We start from the raw sequence: 7,286 nt of genomic DNA, 5'->3' as shown, positions 1-7,286 counted from the left end.
TTCTGTTTTCTCCCCTGAGAGTGCTGGTGTTGAATTCCTCAAGATATCCTTCAAAAATTTTAATCTGTTATCTGCTATTTTGCATCACTTAATATATTTTATGAGGTATTTTCTCAAATTTTCTTATCAAGTCTTTTATTAAATTGAATTTATCAACTATACTGTAGTGTTAATTTCCAAAAGATTTTTTTGAAAATTCTCTGTTTCTTTTTAAAAATTTAGTTAATGAATTTGAGACGTAGCGGGAGAGAGAGAGAGCGTGTTTGTTCATTTCTCAAATGCCCACAATGGCTAAGAGTGGGTGGGGCTGAAGTCAGGAACCAGGAACTCAATTCAGGTGTCCTATGGGTGGCAGGAACACAATCACTTGAGCCATCACTACTGCCTCCCTGGTCCTACATTAGGAAGAAGTTGGAGTCAGGTGCTGTAGCTACAAACTGAACCCAGGCACAATGATATGGGACACTAGTATCTTAACTGGAGCCTCAATTGCCAAGCTAAACCCGTGGCCCTTGAATGTTGATTTTGGATGTTAAAAACAATGTTCTGTTCTTTTTTCATAGTTGCAAATAGGTTTTCTTATCTTTTAGACAATAATTATAATAGTGTTTCCCATTTTCTCATCCTAGCCTTAATTTCCTTCTACTTGCTTTTGTCATCTATTTTGGAGCCTTATTATTATTATTTTTTAAGATTTATTTATTCATTTGTTTGAAAGACAGAAAGAGAGAGAGTTTCCATCCACTGGTTTGCCAAGGCTGGGCCAGACCAAAGCCAGGAGCATGGAACTCTATCTGTCTTCCAAATGAGTGGAGGGTACTTGGACCATCTTCTACTACCTTCCCAAGCACATTAGCAGTAATCTTGATTGGAAGCAGAGCAGTAGCACTGGAAGTGGCACTCTGATGTGGGATGTCAACATCCCAAGTATATGCTTAATCTACTACACAATAATGCCAGCCCCTTGTCCTCTTATTTTAAAGCTAGAAGCTTTCCCCAGTCATTGGCTGATCAGTATCTGCCTAGCCATGTACAGGTGTACTTGAAAATGCTGATAGATAAATGAAATTAAAAGATAAATTAATTTTGATACAAAAATAGTTTTTTCAATAAAAAGTTTATAGAAAATGCATACTATGAAAAAAAATTCATGGTTTTTTACCTAAACAAACAATTTTAAATTCCATTTTCATGAAGCTTTTGAAGCATGCTCATATAAGAACAGGGCCTTAAAAGATTAATTGCAAACTCTGTGCTCATGAGTTGGGCCTTTCTGATAGTCTTCACTACAAGGTGAGTGTCATTGTTGTTACCTTTGTGAACCACCTGAGATGGTTAGCTTCCCCAGGGAAGGTACTGTAGTCTCCAGCCTGCAGGCTTTATGCCTGGCAGTCAGCATCACAGACTTAAGAGCTTCAGCCTAAGTCTTTGTTTCATTTACCTGCTTGTACTTAGTAGTATTACATGCTCTAAATTTTGCATGGCATTCTTTACTTCAGAAATTTCTGCTTTGCCCACTCCAGAAAATACAATGCCAGTCTACTGTTGTGTGTAGGAGGAGACTGGGGTGAGTTAGCTTCTGAAAGGACATTCCAGCAATCCTTCAATTTTTGTCATATAACCCCACTTAAACCTTCCAGAAATAACTAGTATGCCTAATTTTTGAAATTCTTAGATGTACTACAGTATAAATCGTGCTGAATCACGGATTACCCACCTGATTTAGCCCTTTCCCAGGTTTATCATCTTTCATGCATCTGCTTTCTAACTTGAATATTTTTGTAGGTCCTGTCTGTTGTCTTCCTTATCCTTCTCCTGCTGCTGCTCCTCCTCCTCTTCCTTGTTCTTCCTCTACTTCTCTTTCTTCTATTTCATATTTACTGTCAAACTAATCACTTAAAAAATGCTGTCACAAAGTGTGGAGGAGAGAATTGGTGTTTTTTTACGTTACAAAAAACACATACTGCTTTCTACTTCCGGATTTAGGGAGTTGAATGATGATAGCATGATAGTTGCTGATTTTGTTTCTTTTACTTTTGATCACACTGATTACAAAAGTCAAAAAAGAGGGGAAGAATAAATCCATAATTAACATGAGTGCTATAAAAAGCAAACCCCCAATTTATTGTTCCATGTCACTTTTTTTTAAGAGTTGGGGAGAGAGAGAGAGAGAGAGAGAGATCTTCCATCCAGTGGCTCATTCACCAAATGGCCACCACGGCCAGGGCTGGGCCAAGTTGAAGCCAGGAGCTTCATCCAGGTTTTCTATGGGGTACAGAGGCCCAAGGACTTGGCCCATCTTCTGCTGCTTTCCCAGGCTCATTAGCAGGGAGCTGAATTGGAAGTGGAGTATTGGGGACTTGAACAGCCATCCATATGGGATGCCAGGGTTGCAGGCAGTGGCTTTACCCACTTTGCCACAATGCTGGGCCCCATGCCAGAATTTTAAACATGGACAGTAAAACAAATGAAACAAAGATTCTACATTAGATATTTAGCATAAGGGATGGTATCCATTTTTCAGTTTTCAAAATTTAAAGGAGAAAAGCTTCCAAGAGTCAAAGGAACAAACCTGCAGAATTTCAATAGAGGGGCGAGGTGCGGTGGGAGGAGAGTGAACTCTGTAGTTGGAAAAGCAGTTCTGAATAAAAGAGAAAGAAAACCTCTAGGGATCAAATCAGCTGTGGGCCAAATTTTAATCTCTGTTCTTTTCCAAGTTGAGAGGTTCCTTGTTGCACATGTGCCTTGGATGTTATAATCGAAACCCTTTCTTTGCCTGCCAACTTGCTGCCTGCCTGATTTTAATGATCAAACTTTAGAGAAGCTCCAGTTATGATGATTTTAAAAGCAAAGATGGAAAGCCGGTCGGGAAACTTGCTAAGCAATGAGGGAGTCAGGAAGAGAAAGTTGAAAGCTTATAGAAAATAACCTCAATGCCTTGGCTTTTGGCTAGTTTACAGCTGGTCAAAGGATCAAGCCAATTTTTGAGACCTGAGAAATGATTCATGGACAGGACTGAAAATGAAAGCCGTGAGGGGTATTTCTGATAAACAGCCTGTCAGATCTGCTAAAGTGGCCCTCGTATATGGAGTTTACTCAGCTTTCGTGCCGCTGAGGCAAACACCGCCTCTGAGGTTCTCCAGGCTCTCCAACCCCCATCCAAGAATGGAGAGAACACTGCAGTTCAGAGCTTAGCACCTCGAATGGGAAATTAGATTCTGAACCCTATGAACTGGTGTCTTTTAATGTCCCCTAAGTCTGTACAAATTTCCAGGTGTTTTGTTATTCCTGTTTCCCTGTGGAAATTGCCAGTAGTTTGCAGCATAAGTCACAGTCATTGTCCATCCACTTAGCACTTGTCCATTGAGAATCTATGACATTACAGCTGCTACACTAGTGTTGAAAAATTTAAAGATGACAAACACAGTCAAGAAACGGAGATTCTTTCTATAAAGATTTTATTGTGTACAAATGAACTATTGACTGATTTAATCTTTAGTTAACTTGTTTGATGTATAATTGATTTTTATTAGTTGTGAGTTCCATATTTGCAAATTTGCATACTTGGGAGATATCAGGTGATGGCTGAAGTTGTTGGGTTCCTGTAACCCACATGGGAGACCTGGATTGAGTTCTTGGCTCCTGATTTCAACCTGGCCCAGCCTCAGGTATTGCAGGCCTTTGAGGAGTGAACCACTGAAAGGAAGCTCTCTTTCTCTCTCTCCTTATCTCTCTCTCCATGTCTTTCTGCCTTTCAAATAAATCAAAATTTAAAACGTATTTGAAAACAATCCTTGAACGCAAAAGATGAGTATTTAGATGTAATAAAGACTGCACATCAATGCTTCATCTTATTGAGAAGTATTCAGTTAGCAACCATGATGGAGAAAGAGGGCATAAGTAAAATATGAACATACTTTAAATTAGTTGTAGTTGGCTACTACAGCAACTTAGATCTTTCTAGTTTAGTTCAGTGTTGCTAGCAGTATAAAGAGTAGTTGCAAAAGCTGAATACTTGATGTGTCTGTACGTGTGGAGAACTAATGTAAAATCAGAATCAAAATGGAGTGAGTGTGGCTAAAAGCTAATTGCAGATTTCTTGCTTTTGCACATACTAGCTTTGCTTGCTAATGGCTAAGGGTGTATCTTGTGAAACTATGTGGGCCCAAATTCCCAGAAACTGGATTGACTGAAATGTGTCCTTCACTGTTATCTTACAACCATATCTTAGATCTGTTACTGGGTTTGTTGTTGTTAACTTGCTATCTTACAACCATATTCTGGTTTTCCTCTTTATTGTTCACTGCATACCAGGGGTCCGGTTAGAAATTGTGAGCCCTAGTGGACAGAATACTATAAAAAGCTGTGTAACCCGCTGTTGGGGGCCACACTCTGGTAAGGAGTGTCGGTCCCGATCGGTGACCAGTCCCGATTGGTTCCCTTGCCTCTCATTTGTCTCTCATTTGGTTCTCATTTTCAATAAAATTCATGTGTGACTGTCACTGGTTTTTGTAATATTCTATTTTAGCTGACAAGTGGATGCAACACTAAGGAGAGCAGAGTATACCACTTGTGCTGTTGAGCTATTTTGATCCTGTGCTCTTGTCCTGAGCAGAATATAGTCAGCCCTACTCCACAGCCCTAACTCACCAACAACCCTACCCCCACCCTTATGCACTATTCAGAGGCATGTGGTAGAGCTGTAACTCATGGGTAATGGAGAGACTTGGGATGGGGCTATGGAGTTTCACAGCATAGAGGGAGGGAGGGATACCCAGGAGTCAGCAATCCCATCTCTCCCTCTGATTCTGGGCAGTGAAGATGAATACTGAAAAATACGATGTCTGGAATTAAATAAACTAAGACTGAAATTCTAACTTGGTTTGTGAATTTTGTGACCATTTTACTTATTTTCTCACTCTTAGTTATTTGTTCTCTCAGAATTCCATAGAAGTCTGGGATTTCTCTAATTGGAAGACTGTGTAGCACTTCAAATCTGTGAATAACACGTTAGTATTGTGCCTGGCACATAATAAGCATTCAATAAATCTCGACTCTTATTTTTCCCAATAAAATTCATGGAAAATGTATATCTTGATACTTGTAAGAGTTGTTGAAGAAATCTTCACTGACAAGATTTCAAAAAGAGCTGCTATTTCTCTCATTCTGGGAGAATTTAAGGTGCTATTGGATCTCATACTAGTGGCAGAAGTGGGAGTTGGTTTTTTTTCCCTTTTTCTTTTTTTAAGAGCCTCATGCTTCCTTCCAGTTTTCTAAGCCAATGACTTTTGCATATGTCTTAACACCTTGTTCCTCCCTGGTAGACCCCTCCATTCTTGGTTACTTTTCATGAAGGAAAAGTGATGGAATTTGAAGACTGTATATAGCTCTTCAATTTAACTCATTTTCTTTTCTTTCAAAATCCAGTCAGCCTAAGACATTTGTTAGCTGTTTATAGGATTTCTTAATGGTTGTAGAATGGTTTGATTTGCTCAGAAAGTCTACCTTATGACTAAATAGTATTTCAAAATTTCATGTATAAGGTAATTATCTGGAATTTTTTTTTACTGATTTTCCATATAATGCTATAAATACCATTTTGGTTTTTAGACAAACCCAACAAAATATACTTGCTAGCCAACAGTGCACTCAAAATGCCCATTATTCTACTATATGTTCTAGGTTGTGGAAATAGGAGATGTATAGTACAGGAGGGGAAAGAGATGGATGCTTTTTTCACCCTTCACAGGGAACAAGACTGACTCGAGTGGAATTTCCAAATGGATATGCTTGGGGAGGGAGTCGCTTTCCCATTACCTTTTGCATACTCTTGTATACTTCTCAGCTCTCTTATTCTTGGAGCTGCAGCAATTGTATTGTGTTCTTTTCCCTGAATTAGAAAGTTTAGCATTAAATAAGATTGGAGTTGGCGAACTCAAAATGCTTCCATAGCCTTGGCAACTCATGACAAAAGCCTAGGGTGATTACTGGATGCCATAAACAAGAGTGTCAATTTGTTAAGTCAACAACAGGAGTCACTGTGCACTTACTCCTCATGAAGGATCTCTGTCCTTAATGTGTTGTACAATGTGAACTAATGCTATAACCAGTACTCAAGCAGTATTTACACTTTGTGTTTCAGTGTGGGTGCAAACTGATGAAATCTTTACTTAGTATATACTAAATTGATCTTCTGTATATAAAGATAATTGAAAATGAATGTTGATGTGAATGGAATGGGAGAGGGAGTGGGAGATGGGAAGGTTGCGGGTGGGAGGAAATTTATGGGGGGGGGGGAAGCCATTGTAATCCATAAGCTGTACTTTGGAAATTTATATTTATTAAATAAAAGTTAAAAAAAAGAAAGTTTAGCATTGAATATACTAAGGGCAACTGATGCCATACAGATTCTAACTGGAGCATTATCTTGTTGAATTTTTGCAAATCAACATATCAATTTTAGGTAGGTAGTTAACTCTTCTAGTGGTATAATTTAAATATTTAACTGGTAGAATTTTAAGCAGTTTGAGAAATGAAATGATACATTTAAGAAGAGCTAGGAAGGGAGGAAGTATCTTTTGGATGGGAGAAGCTCTTTGTAAGAAATTTGAGCCTATTCTTCATAGTAACCCTGGAAGTCTTACTTCTATAATGGGGCACCTCTATATCAGCCTGGGTGGGGGATCTGGAGTACTTTCCTTGAGTGTCAGTTTTCTTCATGATCAGTAATTGAAATCATTTAAATATCAAGAGAAATACTAAATTAGTTATAGAATACATACTTCTCTGACCAAAACGCTATAGTTCAATTATATTTCCTGATTGCAGTGGGCTGTTTTAGGCTGTGCCAGCAGACCCTCCTAGGGACAAATTTGGGCTCTCTATTCTAGATCCTGTGAGGAAGCATTTGATAAACACTAGGCAGAACCACTTTTGTATTGCACAGTTTCTTTGTTGTGTGATCGAAGAGTTTCTCTAGAGTCCAGGTTTTCCCAAAGGGTGGGAAAATGGGATAGGGGATGAGTTGTTTTCAAGTTGAAGACTAATTGTATTTTTAAATATTTGGAGTCCTCAACCTATTATAGTTGAAAAAGTCTGAAGCAAAAGTAACACGGTCTTTTTGACACTTCAGAATTTTCTCTATGTCAATCAAGGCTCATCAGAACTTTTATTGAAGAGAATGTCATTAAAATAAGTTAAAGGAAAGGGAGCACAACATGTTATTATTGATAATACAGTTGAAAGTTTTTGGTAGATTTGCAAATGCAAGAGTAGAGTATGGGTAT

Source organism: Lepus europaeus, chromosome 3 (assembly GCF_033115175.1).
Source record: "Lepus europaeus isolate LE1 chromosome 3, mLepTim1.pri, whole genome shotgun sequence".
In the NCBI taxonomy this organism is placed as follows: domain Eukaryota; kingdom Metazoa; phylum Chordata; class Mammalia; order Lagomorpha; family Leporidae; genus Lepus; species Lepus europaeus.
This window is presented reverse-complemented; position numbering follows the sequence as displayed.